The 25,051-nt window shown below is 47.6% G+C and overlaps 1 pseudogene; it reads left to right on the forward strand.

Annotated features, from left to right (window-relative positions):
- Positions 1-1,449: 1,449 nt before the first annotated feature.
- LOC136122991 (eukaryotic translation initiation factor 4E transporter-like) overlaps positions 1,450-25,051 on the forward strand; it is a 52,692-nt pseudogene continuing 29,090 nt past the window's right edge.

Below are 25,051 nucleotides of genomic sequence, written 5' to 3' on the forward strand. Positions count from 1 at the left end.
AGGAAATTGCTCCAAGGACAGCGAAGTGAAGGGAGGACCCATGAGCCTGGAGCAGGGTGACACTGCCCATGACCTACAATCAGGTGGAGGCTAGCCCTGCTGGGGTTGGGGGCTTGGGGACGGAAGGCTTTCAGCATGAACTCCAAGGACATCAACTACTGGGTTTGGAATGGATTCAAACTAGTCCGATATTTAGAATTGTGAGGTCAGTCCGGAGGAACGGGATGCCTGCGAGGGAAGCCAGCCAGAGGGAAGCTGAGCCTAGGAATGGAGCCTCAGGGACGGGTCGGGACACAGGGGCTTCAGCACCTGGGTCAGCCACATCTCACCCAAAGTGAGACTCTCCCTTAGACTGTGTATTAATAATAATAACCAAAACAAACACTTCCGCAGCATTTACATGTGCTCAGTGCTATTCTAATCACTTTGTACACATGAATGTGTTAAATTCTCACAACTTTATGAACCAAGAAGCATCATTATTCCAATGTTACAGAGGGGGAGACTGAGGCACAGAGAGGTTGAGTCACTTGCTTGGGGTCACACAGCTTCTGAGTGGCGCAGCCAAGATTTAAACTCCAGGTTTACTGACTCCTCTACTGCACTGCAGTGAAATGCAGCAAGAAGCAAATAACTACATTGAAGCGAATGCTGGCAAAGGCTGGGATTGGGAGTATGACATGTTCAAATCGTCCCTTATAAAGTGCACTTTGGTAGTTCAGGCTTCAACAGATAGTCACTGGACACCTACTGGGTGTCAGGCCCTGTTCTGGGCACCAGAAGGGCTAGAGGGAGGGAGAACAGCTGGGGAGCTATTGCAACAGGTGCATAAGCGGAAACCCAGAGGAGGAGAGGGGCCAGGCCATGCACCCAACAGGTGAGGGCAGGTGGGTCAGAACCAGCTCCTCTGACTCCCTGCCCGAGCTGCCCTCCCCAGGCTACCTCTGTCCTTGTTGTCAGGCTTCCAGACACCCGGGAATGTGATACGATGATTGTGTAGCTGGGAAGAAGGCCAGGGCTGTGAGTGGTGCAGTGGACACCCTTGTGGGCTGCTGGGGGGCATCCATTGGGACAACTTTCAGGAAGATGGTTGGATGACCAAGACCCCGAGTCTGAGAAACACGGCTGCTCTGGATGCCATGATTCTGCAGCAAGAACCTGTCCTGAGGATGCGGTCATGGACTCAGCACATGGGTCTCTGAATGTTCATCAAAGCCTGATGTGCATAAGAGAAAAGCCTGAAATCCTCCAAGTGTCTGGCAGGCGAGGATGGTGAGGTAAATTATGGTGCATCTAAATGAGGTAAATTGCGAAGCTATTAACATCATGCTTTTGAGGAATTTTCAGTGATGTGGGAAAATGCTGATGATAGAATGGTAAGAAAGAGAATTGACTACGGAGCATGTCCCAATTGCATAATATTTCAGTGCGTGCAGAGAGAAGGCAATGATGATGATGATGAAGAAGAAGACAGTGTTGACAATGATGGTGATCATGATGCTGATGGTGGTGGTGACGATGCTGATTGTGATGGTGGTGGTGGTGGTGATGGTGAGGAAGAAGGCTGCTATTTACTGAGCACTGGCTATGTCCCTGGCTTTCCTTCCATTAGCTTGTAACCACCCTGTGTGGTGAGAACCCTTATAGTCCTCATTTTACAGATGAGGAAAATGAGGCACAGAGAGATTAAGTAACTTGCCAAAGGTCACACAGCTCACCAGGGCTTGAGCCCAGGTCTGGCAGCCTCCAAAACTCCCCTCTATACTCTCTACTACTGGCTGTATCTGCCAGGCTGGAAGCAGGGTGTGAGGAGGCCATGAAAGGAGTCCCAGGAGCTTTATGGAGGGAGGCTAGGGTAGTTACAGATCACTCCTCTTTTCAGAAGTTGGTGTCATTTTCTACCCCATTTACACAGTGACTCAGGACCTGCTCAAGAGAAATGGTGATGGGACTTGGACCAGGTCCACAGATTTTACCTCCCAAACTCCTCCCTCTATTGTGAGTGGCTGGATGGGTCTGGGGGGTCAGGCTCAGGCTTGGAGCAGCATGGTCAGAGGCCTCAGTACTTCTGGGATGCTCTGGGGCTGTGTGGATGATGTACAGAGCTCCCCTGTGATCTCATCTGCCCAGGCTCTCCAGTGGGCAGACCCAGTGACCCCACTCAGCTGAGTGTGTCTCTGCAGAGTCCTTGAGTTTATCCAGGTGTCTCCCCTACAGGCCATAGCAGTTGGAGCCAGGTAGGGACAGATGTTGGTGGTTGCCTGGTAACCCGCACTTTCACATCCACCACCTTCAGAGAAAGACAAACACCAGAGCAGCAGTATCCGGGATCCTGCTCAAGAGCTCCTGGGATGCAGAAGCTGCAATTCCTTCCCTGATTCATGATGATTTATTGAATTATTTCCCTGAGCACCAATTTCTGCTAGACACTCCCACCCTCACCACATCACCTCAATACTCCCTGCATCTCCTGTGCCAAACCCAGGCCTCACGGGAACTCAGCAGCAGGCAGGCGGGTGGGCTCTCCACCCAGGACACGTGCACATTCACACACCAGAAGAGGAATTGCAAGAGGCCACCTGGATTATCCTTCCCCCACTGAATATGCAAATACCTCGTCGGCTGCTTGTGTTGATGGATCAAGATGTTCTCCCAAATGTGATGCAGCGGCCGAGCAGAGCAGGGAAGTGAGGCTGCCCAGAAGGAGGAAGAAGGAATCAGGCATTCCTCCCTCTACCCCCACCCCTCACTGCCACCCCTCTGTGGTCCACACCTCCCTCCTGGGGGTGCTCAGACCTGGAAGCTTTAATTCAGGCTGTGCTGATGTTTCGCCAGTGAGACTAGATGTCCAGGCTTCTTTCCCAACAAGATCTGGTGTGACCAAACCCCCATCTTGTGGCTGTCAGCCCAGACCACGTGGGTTCACAGACTCTGAAAACAGGGGGAATATCCATTGACTCTGTGTGTGTATTTTTCCTTTACAGAATATATTTCCTTCCCATTCTCCACAGCCCCTTGTGCCTCAGGAATTAGTCAACCGTCCATATCCGCAGGTTCCACATCCATGGATTCAACCAACCGTGCACTGGTCAAAAATATTTTTTAAAAAATTCTGGAAAGTTACAAAAAGCAAAACTTGAATTTGCTGTGCACCAGCAGCTATGTACATAGGATTTACATTGTGTTTATAATGATTTACATAGCATTTACAATGTATTAGGTATTAGACGTAATCTAGAGATGATTTAAAGTATATGGGAGGATGTGCATATGTCATATGCAAATAATACGCCATTTTATATAAGGACTTGAGCATTCTTGGATTTTGGTGTCTGCTAGGGCTGAGGGGGTCCTGGAGCTGATCCCCCTTGTATACTGGAGGGCAACTGTATTAGTCCCACTTACAAATGAGAAAACTGAGTCACAAAGAAGTAAGCTGTTCCCGAATTAGTTAAGAAAACAGAGCTGAGCTCATGTTTGACGGACCCCAAATCACTACCTCGACCTGAGAGAGGAATCCAAACTCTCTGGGAAGAGCAGACAGGAGGGGTGTACATGCGGGGCCAAGCAAAGGTTTTCCAAGCAAATCTACATCCCAGCCAACACCTGCATCTCCTCCCTCTAAGAACCCTGAGATACCCTCCCTCCTGAAGCTGCCCATCCCACCGGTGACAACTCTGATGCTGTGAAAACCCCTCCTTTCACTGTGTTGAAATTCATTCATTCAACCACTTGTTCATGTTGAGCACCTCCTGTGTGCCAGACACACTTCTCAGCCCCAAACACACAGCAGTGAACGTGGTAGACATGCCATGAAGGAGAAGAAAAACAGCCAGTGAAAGGTACTGGGGTGGAGTATTCATGCTGGGCCACTCTGGCCACCACCACGGACCATCCACTCCTTTGTCTAAGCCCTGCTGCCCGGCTCACAAGCTAGGAGGCCACCACCCTCCGACTCCATAAGCTCATCTGCTCCGAGAGTCTCAGCCACCTCCCAGGCTTCTCCAGCATCCCATGGGGTCTTGGCCAGCAGGTGGGCACTACGGGGACTTCCGTTGGGCCACCGTGGCCACCACAGAGGGCAGCGTCTCTGTGGCTTCCTGCCAACTTGGGTTCTGCCTTCCCTTCCCCGGGGCCACAAGCTGAGCATTTGAAACTTAATTCATTTTGCGATTAAAAGATGCTGAGGACAGGTGATCCAATTAATTTACATAAACATGTTCAGGAATAAGGTGTTCCAGCCTTCAGTGCATCCTTAAAGGGTTTCTGCTATTTCTCCACGTGTCGATCTGGCCGCTCACACAGCTTGACAGAGAATTCTTCATTCCGCCTTCCTTTCTGGGGTCTCTCGTGTGGTTCACTGGGTCCTGCCGATGGTTCTAGTTTAGGAGTAACGTAATTTTCTCTGTTTTATTGACAAAGAGACAGAGGGTCAGGGAGGTGCAGTGACCCACCCAAGGTGCACAGCAAGGCTGGGGCAGAGGAGGGACTCCAATCTCCGGCTCCTCCAGTTCTGACCTCACTGCTCTTCCTGTCCCACTGTGCATTTAGAAGCCAGAAAAGTCTGAGCTCAAAGACAGCATAAGTCCTTTCACCAAACAAAGCAGCCTGGTGTATCTAGCTCCCATTCTATGCCAGTTCCACACCAGGCCCTCAACTTGAATCACCGCATCCAACCTTCATAACAGCCTTCCCAGGGGGCGTCATGTTCCAGTTTTACGGATGAGGAAACTGAGGGTCAGAGAAGCTCAGCAACCTGGCTGAGCCTGCACAGCAGAGGGTTAGAGCCTTGGCCTCCTCTGGCTTCTGGGCAACGTGTTCTTCCCAGCACCTGCAGGTGAGGGTTAAGAAAAAGCCTTCTGAAATCACTGAGAGAGGGAAAATATGCCTTTATCCAAATAAGTGGAACAAACTTTGAACACAATGTGCCTGGAAACATTTTAACACTGTGTCTACAGGTCTATGCTGGGTACTTTGTCTTTTTTTTGCATTTGATCCTCACAACAGCCATTTAAGATACATGTTATCATTCCCATTTTACAGAGGAGAAAACTGAGATGCAGGGAAATCAATGAACACACTCAGAATCAGAGAGCAAGCAAGTGAAGGAAGCAGAATTGGGACCCAGGTCTTCCCGATCCAACAGCTCCTTCAGGCCAGGGAAGTACCTGTTCTGTGGTTCCTGTGGTGACAGTGCACCCCTTCACTCACTGAGACCCCCTCGTCCAGGGACAGGGGGAGGTGGGGAAGACAAGCCACAGCTTGTTGTGTATTCTTGATGCAGGCTTGGATCCTAGCACTGCTGCTTCCCAGGCATGTTGCCCGTGCAAGTAACCCACCTCTCTGGGTCTCTCAGCCAGTTTTCCTGGCTGTAAAATGGGTTCAGGAGAGGATCTTCTTGTAAATACAGGATGCTTTGTTAGAATGAGTGAGGAGGCAAAGTTCTGTCTCGGCCCTTATTGGTTTTTTACATGGCACGTACCTCACTGCTTCACTCTTTCACTTAATTGTTTATTTGAGGGGTTTTTACCCCATCTTCTTCACCTAGACATGAGCCCCATGAAGGTAGGACCACATCTGTTGATTCACTTGTCTTCCCAGGTCTCAGCCTGAGGCCAGGCCCATAGTAGGTGCTCAATGAAATGTTGTGAATGAATGAGTGGATGTGTAAACTCCCTGGCACACAGTAGGTGCTCAGCCAGCAGTGGACATTTGTCTGTATTCTCTGAATCCCTCAGAAACCTGCACACACCCCAGGTGACCTTCCACTTGACTCTCCTGGCCTCTCTCCCAACCCTGTTTCCCCCTCACCCTCAGCAAGCCTCCTGCCCCACCCAGGGGAGCATTTAAAAGCAGCCACAGGACACTGGCCAGTGTCCTCGAGTTTGTTTACAAGCTGCTGAAGTGAGTCCTGAGCACTGCAGAGGCCCCATTATCAGGCCATTCTTTACTCTTCTGGTGACCCCGCGGCCCAAGCTTACACAGGGGTCCTGGATAGAGCCTGGACTCCAGTTCTGACCTAACATACTCCCATCTACCTGGACACAGCCACCTCCTTGTGGTCTGAGGCCACACGTGGGGGCCTCCACTGCAGCCCACCCTTTTCCCCTGACAGTCCCTTCTCTTCTCCAAGAAGAACACCCAGGACCTTTACTTGGCACCCCATGCCCCCCCCATCCCAACCTGGCTTCTCATCAATCCCCTTACACCCCATCCCTCTCTCCTATGTGCCCAATGTCTGGCTCCCTCTGGCTGTGTGGGGTCCTGAACTGAACACGTTCAGACTTTTATTAAGCATCCACTGTGTGGTCAGCACCTACCCTTGAGTTGCCTACCCCTGAGGGAGCATCCTCCCCCTTATCCCTGAGGTGCCCAAAGTCTCAGAGTCTTGCAAGGTCTTCCCATTCCTCAAACACACCAAGCACATTTCTGCCTCAGGACCTTTGCACTTCCTGCTCCCTCCATCTGGAAGTCTTTTCTCTCACATATATGAATGATTTGTATGTTGACTGGGTGTCTGGGCAAGATGATAATTTAGGTCCCTAAAATCCTATGATTCTGACATCTGACATTAGGTTTTATAGTTTAGGATTCTATTAAAGAGTCTAAAACTCAGTAACATAAGATTCTAACTTTTGATAATTTCCAGGTTCTAAGATGTTGAGATTCTCATGAATGACTCTGCCACTGGAGAAAAACCCATCAGAATCTCCCATCAGCTAGGAGTGGGTTTTCCCTCTTCCTGGGTTCCCCACTCAGCCCTGTAAGGCACCACGGGAATGTAGTTTTTGTGGCTTAGACACAGTAAATCTATTCTGCATTTTTAGCACCATATGCTCACCTTGTCTCATAGTTTGGTCTTCTGAATAAATATTAGAAGATGATGAATCTTTGCAGATTTTCTGTGTGTAGAGGACCTACATCTTCCGGGAAAGGATTTTGATGCCAGGAACTGTTCTTGCACTCACTGCAAGGCAGACTGGTGCTGGGCCACAACGAGCCCAGAAGAGGGACAAGCGTTCCTGTTTTTGCAAAAGGGACTAAGTAGGGCCCTTTGTCTGCAGAGGCTACAGGCTGTGGTGGGGAGACGCCAGCAGGGCACTTCCCTTCAGGTTGGGGCCGTACATTTTGAAAGCAAAGTAGCTTGCGTTGGAGATATTACTTCCCCATTTTAAAGAAGAGAAAACCATAACCCAGACAGCTTTTGCAAGTTGCCCGGAGCTGCAGACATAGCTAGAAGATAGCAGTTAGGTAAATTTTAACCCCTCTCCAGGCTGTAAAGCTCATCTAGAGGGAGTTCAGGAGAAGCCATTCAGAAGCTGAAGCTGTAAATGTGCCCACTCCCCTCATCAATGCCAATTACACCTTCCTACAAACACTCTTCTTTATGTCACATAAGCACATCATTCCCATTTAATCAATCTGTAATGTTAATTAAACGTGGGTTGATTATCAAGGGATGCATTTAGGCACCATGTAATTAACTCACAATAACACAGGAGGCAAACATGGGATCTCATGAATACAGTAATCTTGCAAGCATCATGTGAAGCTCTTCTTTGCAGCCCTTGCACTTTGAGCCTTAAACACTATTGCCCAGTTCTTATCTATCAGCAAACCATACAAAATTGATGGAAAATTTAACTTAATTGCCCACAGTGAGAGGTGAGTTTGACTCAGGCCAAGGGTTCTGTGGTGCGGCTTAGGTGAGCCTGGAATGAGGAAAAACTCTGTAAAGGAAGCACCAGCCACACAGAACCCTCTGGGGTCATTGTACCACAAATGGCGCTCATGGGATCTCCATCCCAGCCAGAGTTCAGTCCATCCTTGCTCACCTGCTCATCTGCACTGTGGCCCCAGCTTGCCATCTTGCTGGCTCCAATCTGCCCTCTGCCCTAGCCACGTGATTGTTATAAAATCATAACCTCCTGAAGACCTGCTATGGCTCTCTGTTTCCTAAAAATGCCTTTGCCTGGCATTCAAGCCCTTCACGATGAGGACTCACCCCTCTCTCCATCCCTTCTCCCTTCTCGTACCACACTTGGCTCTGGCCACACTGAGTTATTGTCCCAATTTCCTGCACTGAGGTCTGCCAGGCCTACAGGCTTTTGCTCATCTCTGCTCTTTTGCCCTCCCCTTGTCATTCCCCTGGCCAGTTCATGTTCACCATTAAACCCAACTTGCTTTACCTCCTCCAGGAAGCCTTCCCAGATAACCCCAAACTGTTCCTTCTTTTAGGACTTGAATCAGTTATCTATTACCACGGTTAGATTGCCTAACACAAATCATAGAACCTCATTGACTAATGTCAAACACATTTTTGCTCACTTCTTTGGAATCAGCTGTGGGTTGGCTAGGTAGCCCTGATGATCTTGGCTGACTCACAAAAAAGCCTAGGGGAGAGGTGTTCATGGTTGTTGGCTGATCAATGTAGGCTGACCTTGACTGGGGTGACCAGAGCAACCTGGCTCTGCTCCACATGTCTCTCATCCTCTAGAAGGTCAGTCCAGGCATGCTCTCATAGCAACAGTAGAGATGCAAGAGGCAGCCTCAGCACACAGCCTGAATCTGTATCACAGTAGCTTTCACATCTGCTGACATCCCCCTGCCAAAAGCAAGCCATATGGGGGAGCCATATGCTTTCTGTCAAGGGATGGGACAGGCGCCCATCCACAGTGGAAGGGCGCTACAAAGTTACATGGCAAAGTGTGGTGAGGCAGAGAAGGAATGAGGAACTGGGGCCAGCAACACACTCTACCACGGAGCATTGTGCATGCATCTTTCAGAGCTCTCAAGACACTGCAAAGTAGCGACATCTTAAATTTTTTTAAACAGCTTCACCACAGTATGGTTGACATACAACAAACTGTGCATATTTCATGCATCAATTTTGATGAATTTGACATATGTATATACCCATGAAATCACCACCATAATCAAGATAATAAACATGCCTGTCTTAATCCTTTTGCGCTGCTATAACAAAAATACCACAGACAGGTGGTTTTAACAACAAACATTTATTTCTCACCTTCTGGAGACTGGACAGCCCAAGATGAAGATGCTGTGGGATTGGTGTCTTGTGAGGCCCCACTTCCTGGTTCATAGACACCGTCTATGTGTCCTCATGTGGCAGAAGGGAGAAGGAGCTCCCTGGGGCCTCTTTTTTTCCTTCCAGTTTTATCAAGATATAATTGACTTACAGCACTGTATAAGTTTAAGATGTACAGCATAATGATTTGATTTACGTACATCATGATGTGATTATCACAATAAGTTTAATGAACATCCATCATCTCGTATAGATACATTAAAGAAATAGAAAAAATTTTTCCTTGTGTTGAGAACTCTTGGGTTTTACTCTCTTTACAACTTTCATATATAACATACAGCAGTCTTAATTATATTTATTATGTTGTACATTACATCTCCAGTATTTATTTATCTTATAACTGGAAGTTTGTGCCTTTTGTCTGCCATCTTCCAATTCTCACCCTCTGCCTCTGGTAACCATAAATCTGGTCTCTTTTTCTATGAGTGTGTTTCTTTTTGAAGTGTAATTGACCTACAATAATATGTTTGTTCCTGTTACACAACATAGTGACTTGTATTTCTATACATTTCAAACTGATCACCATGATAAGTCTAGTTACATGTTACCACACAAAGATATTACATAATTTTTAAATATATTCCCTACACTGTATATTTCATACCTATAACATTTATTTTGCAACTGGGAGTTTGTACCTCTTAATTTCCCTGCCCCATTTATTTCCTCCCCCCACCTTCTTCTCCTCTGGCAATCACCTGTTTGTTCTCTGTATCTATGAGTTTCTGTTGTTATATTTGTTCATTTGGTTTGTATTTTAGATTTCACATATAAGTGAAATCATACAGTATTTATCTTTCTCAGTCTGACTTATTTGACTTAGCATAATACCCTCTAGGTCCATCTGTATTGTCGCAAATGGCAAGATTTCATTCTTTTTTATGGCTGAGTGATATTCCACTGTCTATATATATGTCACATCTTCTTTATCAACTCATTGGCTAATGGGCACTTGGGTAGCTTCCATATCCTGGCTACTGCAATTAATGTTGCAATGAGCATAGTGGTGTATATATCTTTTCAAATTAGTGTTTTTATTTTCTTCAGATAAATACCCAGGAGTGGGATTGCTGGACCATATGGTAGCTCCATTTTTAATTTTTAAAGGAAACTCCAAACCATTTTCCATAGTGGCTGCATCAATTTACATTCCCATCAATGGTGCATGAGGGTTCCCTTTTTTCCACATCCTTGCCAACACTTTTTATCTGTTGTCTTTTTGATAACAGACATTCTAACAGGTGTGAAGTGATACTTCATTTCATTGTGGTTTTGAGTTACCTCAAAATTCATGAATAATAATGATTAGTGATGTTGAGCATATTTTCATGTGCCTGTTGAATACCTGTATGTCTTCTTTGGAAAAAAAATATCTATTTCTCTGCCCATTTTTTAATTGGGTTGTTCCTTTTTTGATGTTGAGTTGTGTGAGTTATTTGAATATTTTGGACATTAACCCCTTGTTGGATACATTGTTTGCAAATTCTTCTCTCATTCAGTAAGTGGACTTTTCATTTTGCTGATAGTTTTCTTCCCTGTGTGGAAGCTTTTTAGTTTGATGTAGTCCCATTTGATTATTTTTGCTTTTGTTTCCCTTGACCAAGAAGAAATTTGCAAAAATATATTACTAAGACCAATGTCAAAGAGCTCACTGCCTAAGTTTTCTTCTAGAAGATTTATGGCTTTAGGTCTTACATTTAGGCCTTTAATCCATTTTTTAAAATTTATTTTTGTACATGGTGTGAGAGAATAGTCCAGTTTGATTCCTTTTCATGTAACTGTCCAGTTTTCCCAACACAATTTATTGAAGAGGCTGTCTTTTCTCCATTGTATATTCTTTTTTTTTTTTTTTTTTTTGCGGTACACGGGCCTCTCACTGTTATGGCTTCTCCCGTTGTGGAGCACAGGCTCCGGACGCGCAGGCCCAGAGGCCATGGCTCACGTGCTCAGCCGCTCCACAGCATATGGGATCCTCCCAGACCTGGGCATGAACCCGTGTCCCCTGCATCGGCAGGCGGACTCCGAACCACTGCACCACCAGGGATGCCCCTCCCCATTTTATATTCTTGTCAAAAAATTAATCAGCCACGTAAGTGTGTGTTCTTTTCTGGGCTTTTTATTCTGTTCCATTGATCTATGTGTCTGTTTTGGGGCCAGTACCATGCTGCTTTAGTGACTGTAGCTTTGTAGTATAGTTCAATATCAGGGTGTGTGATACTTCCAGCTTTGTTCTTCTTTCTTAAGATTGTTTTGGCTATTCAGGATATTTTGTGTTTCCATACACATTTAGAATTATTTGTTGATTTGAATTTTTAGTCCATTTACATTTAAATTAATTATTGATAGGTATGTACTTATTGCCATTTTGTTAATTGTTTTGGGTTTTTTTTTTAAACGTCTTTATTGGACTATAATTGCTTTACAATGGCATGTTAGTTTCTGCTTTATAACAAATTGAATCAGCTATACATATACATATATCCCCATATCTCCTTCCTCTTTTTTCCCCTTCTTCTTTTGTTCTCTTCCCTTGTGATTTAATGACTGTCTTTAGTGTTATGTTTGGATTCCTTTTTTTTTTTTTTTTCTTTCTTTTGGCTGTGCCCTGTGCAGGGATCTTAATTCCCTGAACAGGGATTGAACCCAGGCCCTCAACAATGAAAGTGCAGAGTCCTAAGCACTGGACCGCCAGGGAATTCCTGATCCATTCTCTCTTTTTGTGTGTGTATCTATTACAGATTTTTGTGTGCCAAATGCATTTTAACAACTTAATTTTATTCACCACCCTGACATGTTTACTGTTTTTGACATTATATTTTACATCTCTTTGTTTTGTGTATCCCTTAACTACTTATTTTGGATATAGATGATTTTACTACTTTTGTCTTTTAACATTCCTACTAGATATGTATGTAGATGATTTACTCCCTTTACTGCATAATTTGCCTTTACCAAGGACATTTTTCCTTTGCAATTTTCGTGTTTCTTTTTGTGGTCTTTTCTTTTTCACTTAGAGAAGTTCCTTTAACATTTTTTGTAAAGTTGGTTTGGTGGTGCCGAACTCTTTTAGCTTTTGCTTATCTGTAAAACTTTTGATTTCTCCATCAAATCTCAGTGAAAGCCTTACTGGGTAGAGTATTCTTGGTTGTAGGTGTTTTTCCTTTCATTATTTTAAATATATCATGCCACTCCTTTCTGGTCTGCAGAATTTCCACTGAAAAATCAGCTGGTAGCCTGTGGGAATTATTTTGTATGTAACCTGTTGTTTTCCTCTTTTTGCTTTTAATGTTCTCTTTTTAGCTTTAATTTTTGCCATTTTAATTACAATGTGTCTTGGTATGGTCCTCTTTGGGTTGATCCTGTTTGGGACTCTCTGTGCTTCCTGGGCCTGGATGTCTTTTTCCTTTCTCAGGTTAGGCAAATTATCAGCTATTATATTTTCAAATATGTTCTTGGCCCCTTTCTCTCACTCTTCTCCTTCTGGGACCCCTATAATGTAAATGTTAATATGTTTGATGTTGTCCCAGAAGTCTCTTATACTGTCCTCATTTCCTTTCCCCCCCCCCCTTTTTTTTTCTGTTCTGCTTCAGTGATTTCCATTACGCTGTCTTCCAGTTCACTGATTCATCCCACTGTATCATCTAACCTACTGTTAAATCCTTTTAAGGTATTATTCATTTCAGTTATTGTACTCTTCATCTTTATTTGGTTCTTCTTTGTATTTCCTAATTTTTTGTTAATAACTTCTAACTTCTCACTCTGTTCATTCAATCTTCTCCTGAGTTCTCTGAACATCTTTACAATCACTACCTTGAACTTTTCTTTAGGTTGTCTATCTCCACGTCCCTTAGTTCTTCTTCTGGGGTTTTATCTTGTTCCTTCATTTGGAATATATTTGTGTTGTCTCATTTTGCCTAATTTGCTGTTTCTATTTTCATGTATTCAGTATGTTGGTTATGTTTCCCTAACTTGGAGAAGTAGCCTTTTGTAGGCGATGTCCTATGCATCCCAACAATGTACTCCCCTTTGGTCACCAGAGCTATATGTTCCAGGTGTGCCTCTATATGGACTGTTTGGGTTCTTTTGTTGTGGAAGGCTGACTGCTATGGGTGGTATGGTAGATGTGGCTGGCTCCTGGTCTAGTTGGTTGCCAGGCTCTGACTTGTGTGGAGGCTGCCACCTGCTGGTTGGTTGGTCTAAGTCACCAGATGGCTGGCTGTGGAGCCACAGCAGGTCCTGGGGCTAGTGCTGGCCCACTGGTGGGCAGAACCAGGTTCTTGAGTGGGTAGTTGGACCAGGGTTCCCATATCTGGAGTCAGTCTGCTGGCAATCAGGGCCAGTTCCTAACGTGGCTGGCTGTGGGATCTGGGGTGTCCCAAATCTGGTGTTGGCCTTCTAGTGAAAGGGGCTGGATCCCGGTGTGTCTGGCTGAAGGGTCAAAGGTGTCACAGAGCTGGTGTTGGCCTGTTGCTGAGTGAGGCTGGGGCCCAGAGGGTCCAGGGCTAATTTCAGCCTGTTCGTGAGTGGGGCCTGGATCCATGGGATTCCCAGGGCTAGTGCTGGCTCACTGATCAGTAGAAGCAGGTCCCAGGGTTTCTGGCTACAGGCTTCCCAGTGGTCCTGGAGCTATTATTGGCCAACTGGTTGGCTGGGCCATTTTCTGACCTGGCTGGCTGGGGAAGTAGGGGGTCCAGGGGGTCCCTAAGGTGGTATTAGCCCCCTAGTGTGTGGGGCTGCATCCTGGGGCTTCTGGCTGAGGAGCTCAGGTGGTCCTGGAGCTGGAGCCAGGCTGCTGGTGTGTAGACTGGTTCTTGACATGGTAGGCTATGGGGCTGTGGTGGTCCTGGGGCTGTTGGCCACCTGCTGGTGGGGGTGGCTGGGGCTCAGGTGTATCCCGGGGCTGGTGTCTATTCTCTGGTGGGTGAAGCTGAGTTCTGGAGCTAGTGCCGGCTCACTGATGGGTGGATTCAGGTCCTAGGGTCTCTGGCTGCAGGGCCCTGGTTGTCCTGGAGTTGGTATGTTGGCCCACTGGTGGGCAGGGCTGGGTCCCAGGGTGTCCTTGGGCTGGTGCCTACACACTGGTGAGTGGAGCTAGTCCCACAGCTAGTGCAGGTCAACTGGTGGGTGGAGCTGAGTCCCAGGGTGTCTGGCTGCAGGGCCCTGGGGGTTCTGGGGTTAATGCCTGTGCACTGGTGTATAGGGCTGGGTTCTGGACCCTCTCTTGGACAGGGCAATGTCCCACAGTGGCCCTGGGCTCAGGGGGTCTTAAGTCATCAAGCCTGCTGGAGAATGGGGCTATGTCTCCATCCAGCTACTTGCTTGACCTGAGGCATTCCAGTACTGGTGCCAACAGTCTGGTAGGCAGGACCAAGTCTCAGCATTAATAAGCTAGATGGAAGATTCCAAAATGGCACTTGACAGCACCAGTGTGGTAAGAATGAGCTCCCCAAAATAACTGCCATCAGCATCTCTATCCCCAGGGTGAGCTCCAATTTTCTTCTGCCTCTCTGGGAGACTCTCCAAGATTAGCAGGTAAGTCTGACCCTGGCTCCTTTAAAAGTACTCTTCTACCCTGTGTTCTGGAGTGTGTGAGATTTTGTGTAGAGTCTCTGTTTACCACAGCCCTCTGACTCTCCATAAAGACTTGCTGGCCCCAAAGCCAAATGTTCTAGGGGCTCTTCTGCCCAGTGCAGGACCCCCAGGCAAGGGAGTCCAATGTGGGACTTGGACCACTTGCTCCCTGGGGAGAACCTCTGCAATTGTACTTATCCCCCCACTTGTGAATCTTGATATGAATCTTGATTACCTTGTCTCTTCCCCTCCTACCTGTCTCATTGTGGTTCCTTCTTTTTTTTTTTTTGCGGTACGCGGGCCTCTCACTGTTGAGGCCTCTCCCATTGTGGAGCACAGGCTCTGGACGCACAGTCTCAGCAGCCATAGCTCACAGGCCCAGCCACTCCACGGCATGTGGGATCTTCCCGGACCGGGGCACGAACCCGCGTCCCCTGCATCGGCAGGCAGACTCTCAACCACTGCTCCACCAGGGAAGCCTGTGTTTTCTTCTTTATATCTTTAGTTGTAGAAGGTCTTTTCTGCTAGTCTTATGGTCTTTTTCACTGGTGGTTTCTCTGTAAATAGTTATAATTTTGGTGTGCCTATGGGAGAAGGTGAGCTCAGAGTCTTCCTACTTCATCATCTTGGCTACCTGGGACCTTTTTTATAAAGGCACTAACCCCATTCATGAGGGCTCCACCCTTATGACCTAATCAAGCAAAGACCCCCACCTCCTAATACCATTACATTGGTTACAACATAGGAATTTGTGGGGGAACACAGACTTCAGTCTATAGCAATACCCATCACCCTCACATGACTCTGATCTTTTGTAATCTCTCCCTCCCATTTGTCATCCCCACACCCAGTCTCCTGCCCTAGGCAACAATCAAACTGCTTTCTGTTACTATTGATTAGTTTTCCTTTTCTAGAATTTTATCTAGTGGAATCATACAGGATGTGCTCTTACTTGTCTGGCTTCTTTTAGTCAGTATAGTTATATTGAGATTCATCAATGTTGTATATATTAATATTTAATTCCTTTTTATTGCTGAAGAGTATCTCATTGTATGGATAGACCACAATTTGTTTATCTATTCACTTACTGATGAACATTATTTTTTTCCTTCTAGTTCATGGCTATTACAAATAAAACTTCTATGAATGTCTGTGCCTAAGCATTTGTACAGATGAATGCTTTCTTCTCTCTTGGGTAAATACTTTGGAGTGAAATGATCAAATCATATGGTGGTATATGTTCAACTTTTTAAGAAACTGTCATACTGTTTTCCAAAGTGTCTATACTCTTCGGCATCCCCGCCAGCAGAGCGGGCAAGTTCCAGTTGCTCCTCATCCTCTCCAGCACTTGATATTATCAGTTATTTTTCCATCCTAGTGGGGGTGAACTTGTATCTCACTGTGGTTTCATATTGCATTTCTCTAATAACTAACAATGTCAAGCATCTTTTCATGTGCTCATCAGCTATCCCTATCTCTTCTTCTTGCTGTAGTGTCTGCTCAAAGAAGATATTTTTTTTAATTAATTAGTTAATTTTTATTTTTGGCTGTGTTGGGTCTTCGTTTCTGTGCGAGGGCTTTCTCTAGTTGCGGCGAGCAGGGGCCACTCTTCATCGAGGTGCGCGGGCCTCTCACTATCGTGGCCTCTCGTTGCGGAGCACAGGCTCCGTACGCGCAGGCTCAGCGGCCATGGCTCACGGGCCTAGTTGCTCCGTGGCATGTGGGATCTTCCCAGACAAGGGCTCGAACCCATGTCCCCTGCATTAGCAGGCAGATTCTCAACCACTGTGCCACCAGGGAAGCCCAAAGAAGATCTTTTTTAATTGGGTACTTTGTTTTGTTAGTACTGACTTTTGGGAGTTCTTCATATGTTCTGGATACAGACCTTTATCAGATATGTATTTGGCAAATATTTTCTCATGATCTGTGGCTTGTCGTTGGTGACACTCTTAAACACACTGATCCCCTTTTGCCCCAACAATCATGACTAAGAGCTTGACCAAGGAAACCAGTGCTGATAGAACATATCAGCATCTGATTCATCCCCTTCATAAAAATAAAGTGATTGCCAAAAATTAACATGGAAAGCCTCATCAAATCCATCTTCCTGCCCCAGGTTACCCTGACTCTGGGAATGTCATCCTACAAATCATGGTCACAACTGGAGGCAGGTGTGGCAGGTGTGAGAGAGATTAGATCCTTTGCCCAGCATCATTTTCCTGATCCAAGATCGCCCCCTAATGGGCCAGGCTCACCCCGCTGCTAAGTTCAGCCCCCTTGGAGCTCTAGGAGGCACTAGAAGAGAGATAAATGGAAGCATCACCTTCAGCTCCCAAGTTTCTGATGAAAACAAGTGTTTTCATTCACTGGGCAAATATCTCAGTGGAGGTGGGTGGAAAGAGAGCCGCGACTGAGGAGAATCAATTTCTTCTCCTCCAGACGAGGCTGCTGAGGGAGGGATGATGGGGTGAGGGTAGGGACGAAGGAAAAGGCTGGGCACACACAGGGCATAACTCCCATGACCCATGTCCCATCCTGGGCCTGCATTTCCTGAGGGCACCCTTTCCTTGAATATGCTAATAACTCACCCCCAGACAGAACTCCTGAGTGCGGGATGTCCAGCCCTGTCCTCAGGGCCACAGGGATTCCTGGTGTTGGAAAGTGGCCCCTTGGCACCCCTTGTTCTGAGGTCCAGATCTAGTCCTTGGCCCTCCACACCCTCTTCTGCCTCCCTGGTCTCCTGCAGCCACCACCTTTTCTCTGCCACACGTCATCCAAGCCTGGGAAATCTTCCGGCCTCCTCCATTCCCCACAGGACCACTAAAAGGAGGCTCTTACCCGTGCAGACACTGCAGAAGGTTAGGACGCAGTGCAGGGAATCACAGCACGGGAAGGAGACAAACGCCCCTGCCCCCAGGTTCTGGAAATCTCCCTGGCCGGCTGCTCCCTTCTTTGGCCCCCAGCCTGTTGCTCTGGTGCTAAGCCCCGAACTCTTTAGGATCCCTCTCTACACCCCAAATGCCATATTCTCCAGACCCTTCCCTCTCAGGCTGTTAGGGTCTCACGCCAATTTCACGGTGTTGCTAAGAACTGTGTTAAGTTCTGGGTACCGAGTCCTGCCTCTGCACATTCCTAAAGGCCCAGAAGTAGCTTTCTTTTCCCCAAGAGAAGAATCATCGGCCCCAGACACTGGAGACTCCATTCCAAGCAGCGTAAAGAAGCCCTGAAGTCCAGTTCCAAATCCCGACTGAACCAACTAATACCTGGGGGCCTTGGACAAGCTCCTTAACCAGCTGTGCCTCAGTTTTCCCACTTATAAAGGGGGGAAATTGTAGTCTATAGGCCATAGAGTTTTTGAGAGGATTAAGTGATTTAAAACCTTTAATGGGTTTAGAATAGTGCCTGACACACACTAAATGCTCAATTAATGTGAGCTACCTCACACATGCTACCTCCTACCTGTCCCCACAAATGACCTGCTCTAAGTGCATCCAGGGATGGACCCCTTTCTCTGTCGATGGGCCCTGGGAGGGGGGAGAGAAGCAAAAGATGAACGTCTGTGCCCCAGCCAAGGAAGCCTCAGAAGTGCAGGGAGGAGGGAGCTGTGCTTCTGCACGCACAAGGGAACTTGTAAAGCACCTTCTGAGGCTGTGATTGCTGAGGCAAGGCCAGGTTGGGCTGAAATGTTGTCCATAGAGGCATGAGGGGCAGAGGGGACACAGGAAGGCAGGCAGAGGGTCCCATGGCTGGGGACACATCCTTTGGAGGTTGAATCTATGCAAGAGTGTACACTTCTGGAAATTAATCACAGAGTGGATAAAGGTAACTCATACACTCACCTGTTCTGTTCTTTGTTTTTTCAAAATATATTTCATTGAACATCTCTACATGTGCCAGGATCTGGGTTCACACAGGGGATACATTGTTGAACAAGCCAGAAACAATTTCTGTCTTCAGGAAACTTATAGTCTAGGATCTAAGAAGACAGACATCAAACAAGTACAGATTTGATTATTTAATGGAAGGGCTCATGTCCCATATGGGGGCAGGAGACAAAGGCAGAAGAGGCTTCTCAGTGGAGATACAAAGATAAGAGTTAGCTGGATAAATTGTGAAGAGAGAGAGAGAAAAAAAGATGAGGCAGAAGAACCAGTATGTGCAGAGGCCTGGAGAGGAGATGGGGCCTGGCCCGTATGAGGAACTGTGTGGAGAGCTGGGTGGCTGGAGGGTGGTGACCAAGAGGGATGAGGCCCAGGATGTAGTCAAAAAGGGGCCACTGCCACACAGGGCCACTGCCACACAGGCCACTGCCACACAGGCCACTGCCACACAGGGCCACTGCCACACAGGCCACTGCCCAGTCAGGCCCAACATCTCTGGCAATGACATAATCAGTAAACCTGCCACAAAACCCAGACCTCAGAGGCCCCTCACTGTCTCCACGCAGACGGGGACTCCAGACACACCAATGAGAGTCACATTTTTCAAAAATCCCAGCAACTAGATCCTGTTCCTGTGACCTGCCATGTAGTAATACACAAGAAACATTCTTAAGAGATTGATAACGTCTAAATTATAAAGGGCAAAGTCACAAGCCCAAGGCTTTCTCAGGACATTATTTTCCCTGCTGGTGTTGGAATATCCCTCTGAGATTTCAATGTCATAGCTGGATCAGGGGGGCGGGGCTCCATCTCTCTGTGCCTCTCACTGGATGATTTATGACCCCACAGGGTAGCAGGATAGAGCAGACACCTGTTCACATCTCTCAACACTGAGCACAGACTTCCAGGAAAGCCCAGCCAGTTCTGGGAGAGTTCATTGACAATTCACGCTGATTTTGAAATGCCAGCTTTCCCAAATTGGGTTCAGGGGAACGCAAGTTCTGGGTGGTAGTAACTGATTTCAAGAATGAAGACTTATCATTAGTCTGAGGAATGTTATACACAAAACACATTAGTGCACAAAATGCTAGGAGAGTCCTACAGTGATGTAAAATCCCACAGTTGCAAAGAAAGTTTCAAAGCAGCAGCTAAGATCTACTCTCACAGTCCTTTCATAAAAGAAAGAAAAGTTCAACCGAAAGAATGGCAGTATTTCATCATAAAAGACAGACCTTTCCAAAAAGAATAAATGGCAACAACCTTATACTGACAGACTACGTTGACCTGATTTTTCTCATTTCTCTGAGAGCCTGTGACAATTTCATCCCAGGCTGCCCTGCCATCAGGTTCAGGTCTGTGCACTGGCTCAGTCAGGACTGCAGGGACCCTCAGCCACTGTTCCCTCCAGAACCCAAGTGGCCAGCATGAGGCTTTTACTCCATGGGCTTAATATCACCCCCTCCACACAGGTCCTGCCCAGACCTGCCCCTCCCTCATCTGTGCCGGGCTTGGGATTCTGGCCCTTCCAGCCCCAGACCTAGGATCCATGTGGCAAAGGCAGAGCTGAAAGAGCATCAACCACGGGTCAGGAGGGCGGGTCCTGGTCCCTGTTCTATCAGTGACCCTGGGCAGGTCACAGCACCACTCAGCCTCAGTTTCCCCAACTGTACCTGGAAGGGTTGGGCTGAATCATCTCCTAGCTCCTCCCTACTTTGCTGGCCCAGCAATCGATGACTCTGTGCAGGGAGACCTTGCTCAGATCTTCGTGGGAAAATGGCACACGTTCTGGCAAGGCAGTCTCTCTGCAGGAGGTGAGAAAGGAGAAGAGACATCGGCCTGATTATGAACTGTGAACACCAGGATCAGAATGAGAAACACACAGCCTCGTACTGGTCAGTGCTGGCCTGGCTGCGGGGGGCACTGGTTCCCAGTGTGAGCAGAGCAGGATGAAGCCTGGAGCCAAACACAGGTGCCCTCCTTGGAGATGCGGGTTTTAGGATTAACTAAGCCAGCGAGAAGGAGAGAAGCCCCTCCTGCATGACAGAGCCTTGGGGGAGATGGGCCAGCCAGGAGGGGGCTGACCCCTAATGACTGGAGAGAGGACGTGGGAATAGGGAGCAGGGAAGGGGGACTGTCACCACCACCACCACCACCATCATCATAATCATCATCAGAATAACAGCTAAGAATTATCGTGAGCCTACTATGTGCCCGCCTGCTTCTCAGTGCTCTTTAAGCAGCAAGCCCAGGGCCCAGCACACAGTGGGCCTCCATGAGGCTGGGTAGATTAATCCATGATTGCCAGTGATGTCTATTTTTGCTCTTGCTGAAACAGCATCTCCTCACATTTCTGCAGTTCACAGCCCAGCTCTTGGCAAACTTCTAAGATGAGATTAAAAGAAAAAGTGGACAGGGCGCCCACATTCCCCAAGGCAGAAGTATCATTCAGCAAGGCCCCCACTGCTGTGAGCGCAAGGCTCTCCCTTCAGGCCACTGGGGCCAGTTGGCATCTTTATGCCCTGAACCCAGCTATAAGGCAGGAGTCTCTGAAAGGTCTAGAATTAATCCTGCCTGTGCCTCCCTGCCGTTCTCAGGCACTTCTCAGGCCCCAACAGTGATAACAGCTCTGTTTCCATCAAGCTCCAGCTGTTTTAATGGAGACTTTAAATACCCCTCTGCTACTAAGAAATTTATGTCCTGCAGAGACGTGTGTGGCTGGAAACAGACATTTTAGAGACGTTCAAGGCCCGGCGGCTTTTGGACAACGAGCACGAAATGCCCTACCCTTCCCTCCATCCTTTGAGACATCAGTTTCCAATGACTCAGCAGATGTCACCACAGAGCACCGGGCCGTGTGCAGGGCTCTGGGCAGAGAGAGAAAGCTTGGTCATGTTCTGTGCTTGAGGAGGTCATGGTCAGATGGGAGAGGCTGACCGCCAGCAATACACACCGTCCCGCCTACGAAGTGCCAGACTAGAGGGCATAGCAATGGCTGTGATTCCACGAGCACCTCCTGTCTCCACTTCTTCACGTTAATGCCTAGTATGTGCTGGAGACCAGGTGATTCATAGGTATTGTCGCCAACCCTCACAAAAACCCTCCCCTGCTACAAGTTTGGTTAATCATTCCCTTTTTAGAGATGAGGACACAGGCTCAGAGAGGTTGAGGAACTTACTCAGAGTCACACAGCCAGGGAGGCAGTTTGAGTCAGTGTGAGCTCTGTGGAGAGCCAGCATCACTGCAGCTCTGCTCACCCAATGCCCTCTCAGAAGAAGGCCAGGTCTGCTGGGGTGGAGCAAAGGCAGGTGAGGTCACCTGACCCAGAGGGTCAGGATCTGGAGGGGTGCTAGATTGCAGGTGCACTGTCTCCTGATTGTGGAGGTTGCCAAGGTGACCCACATTAGCCCAGGTGAGTTTGCCTTCCTAGCCCAGCAGCCAAGCAAGATGCAGGATTTAGTTTCATCCTGTAAGTTGAGATTGTTTGCACCTGCTGAGAACCCACCTCCCACTCCCCCTAACCCCCCACCAATGTTCTTCTCATTTTCCTTTGGAAATTATGCTCCTCACCCACCATCCACACGGTCTAGGTGCTTTGGCCAGCACCGAGCCCACCATGGCTCTAAGGGTGAATGCGTGACTCAACACTGGCCAATCTGTGCCTTCGATTCCCCTGGACTTAGTGATTGGCTCAGAGATGGGCACATGACCCAGGTTAATCCAATCAGAGTTTGCCCTTGGACTTTGACTGAAACTAGCATAAATAAGGCTTTCCTTTCCTTTAAGTTTTCTGAGCTTATCAGATGTAGGGCCAAAGTTGCTGTTGGCTGTCATAAGAGAAGCCTGTCTAAAAATGAACAAATGAACAAAAATGAACACAGTTGAACAAATCTCTGAAAGATGGAGTGAAAGAGGGATGGTCAAGGCAGAGAGAACATGAGCCCCCCTGTTTGTCTCCCCGCTGTACACCCAGTGCCAGAACACTGCCTGCACAGACTGGGTGTGACAGCTGGAGCCCCAGGATCAAGGCAAATCTGAAGCCAGCAGCCCCCCAGATGTTCTAGCTTCAGGAGTCAATGCATTTCTTTTTCTGTCTCAACCAGTTTGTGATATATTTTTATCACCCACAACCCAATGAGACTTAATCCTCTTCTGTAGTCACCACTAGGAAACACAGTGCCTGGTGCATAATAGATGCTAAGTAAATATTTGTAAATGAAAGAAAAAATGAATAAACCTGGCCATCTCTCCTTCTCTGCTTCCCTCAGCCTCACCCCGCTCTCCCCACCCCCAGCTGTAGATTGCCTAACTGGGACCATCCCTCCAAGGACTGAAAAGGAGTTTTGATGAACAGTCAGCTGCTTTCCACACTGCAGCAGTGTCTGCGCATTGGACCCTTACGGAGGTGATGTGAGGTAATGTGACCTGCCCAGGGAGTCACAGAAAGTTAGGAAGAGTGAGGTCTGGAGCCAGGGCTTTCTGCCTCCCAGGCTAGTTCTCCAGACACTGCATCCTGGGGTCTCAGGAGGAGGGCGACAAGGTACTATCTGGCATCTCCCAGAGGAGCAGGGACATAGGGACCCTTCGTTCCTTCATGGCTAACCATGTGTCACCCCAGGATGCCCAGAAGCTTGGCACCCTGCAGAGAACACCAAGGGCAGGTCAGGGAAGGGAGCTGAGTGCCAGAATGTCAGCCCTCACATTCCCACTAGATGCTGAGCTTTAATAGAAACTATACCTTAATTTCCATCACCATAGAATGCATGTGTGCCGGACACATGAATGAATGAATGAAAAATACATCATTTCACATAAAGGAGATGGAGTCCCAGAGAAGTCAAGTAATTTGTCCAAGGTCACAGAGCTTGAATGGCAGAGCATGTCCAAACCCCAGCCTTCTGCCACTGAGGCCCATGCATGTCCTTCCTCCACCCCACCCTGCCCTGAAGAGCATGGGAGAAGGGTTAAGAAAGGAAGAGGCCAGCATAGGCTAGAGGTATCCAGGAGGGCTTCCTGGAGGAGGGGTATCCCTAGCTGGGCCCTGAAGGATAAACTGGAAAACATTCAGGGAGGGAAGAGCATCCCGCAGTTTGCTGCTTCTAGATCTCTAGGCCTCTGGGTCTGAAATTCTCCATGAGAAGGTTCAAGGTCTTCCCTGAGAAGGTACCTGAAAACCTCTCCCCAGAGCAGGTGGAGCTGCATCCCAGGCAACTTCTGGGAGGTGGCCCCCAGGTAGGGAGTTGTGGGCAGGGCAGAGTAGGAGCTCCCGGGAACACTGTGTTCACTCGGTTTCTGTCCCAGGTTCTCCTGAATGGGAGCGAGGATGGCAGTGTCCTTGCCTGTCTACTCTGAGAGGACAATGGCCTCACAAGCACTCTGATGACGTTATATGCCATCAGCCAAGCAGCTCCACCAGACACAATCCCTGCAAAAATGTCTCATCAGTCCAAGAGCTGCACTGCCTGCAGGCTTTATGATTTCCCTTGCAAATTCCTCATTGAGCACATCCTGCAAAGGTAAGAATCCCTCCCATTTTGTCCACAATTGGGAAAATTAGCCCATTCCCCTCCCTGTTCTGCCTCTGAAGCCCATTTCCCTATAATGAGCCTGCAGAAGTAAAACAACATTACACAGGCATAAAAACATACAACAGTTCAGCTGCCACAGGGTATTCTTGGGACTATTTTGGGAGCCAGATGCCTGTGTTGGTGGGAGATTCATCTATTCTCTGCACAGGTGAACTTTCCAGACATAGGCCCGGGAGCTGAGTCAATGATTCTTTTAAATCTCAAATCCATTTTTTCCTCTTGTCTACACTCTCTGGTTGGCATGAGGCATTTGAGGATAACAGAACACCTCCTTAAATATATAAATAACTGAGGGACTTCCTTGGTGGTGCAGTGGTTAAGAGTCTGCTTGCCAATGTAGGGGACATGGATTTGAGCCCTGGTCCGGGAAGATCCCACGTGCCGCAGAGCAACTAAACCCATGCACCACAACTACTGAGCCTGTGCTCTAGAGCCTGCGAGCCACAACTACTGAAGCCCACACGCCTAGAGCCCATGCTCCACAACAAGAGAAGCCACCGCAATGAGAAGCCTGCACACCACAACAAAGAGTAGCCCCCGCTCGCCGCAACTAGAGAAAGCCCACGTGCAGCAACAAAGACCCAATGCAGCCAAAACTAAATAAGTAAATAAATAAATTTATATATATATTTAAAAGCTCCTCATTAAATATATATATATATATATATATATATATATATATATACCCTAGACACCTCTCCTGCCTGACCCTCGTACCAGCCCAGTGATTGAGATATATTCCCCACCCATGGAGGTCTCTGAGACCTGCAGTGACAATATTCATTTATTTATTTAACACACTTGTTGAGTACCTACTGTGTGACAGCCACTGTGTTAGGAGAATCAAAGCTAAGCAAAAGCATCAGGGACCCTGTCCCTCAGAGCTCAGAATCTAGAAAGGG

Source organism: Phocoena phocoena, chromosome 1 (genome assembly GCF_963924675.1).
Source record: "Phocoena phocoena chromosome 1, mPhoPho1.1, whole genome shotgun sequence".
In the NCBI taxonomy this organism is placed as follows: domain Eukaryota; kingdom Metazoa; phylum Chordata; class Mammalia; order Artiodactyla; family Phocoenidae; genus Phocoena; species Phocoena phocoena.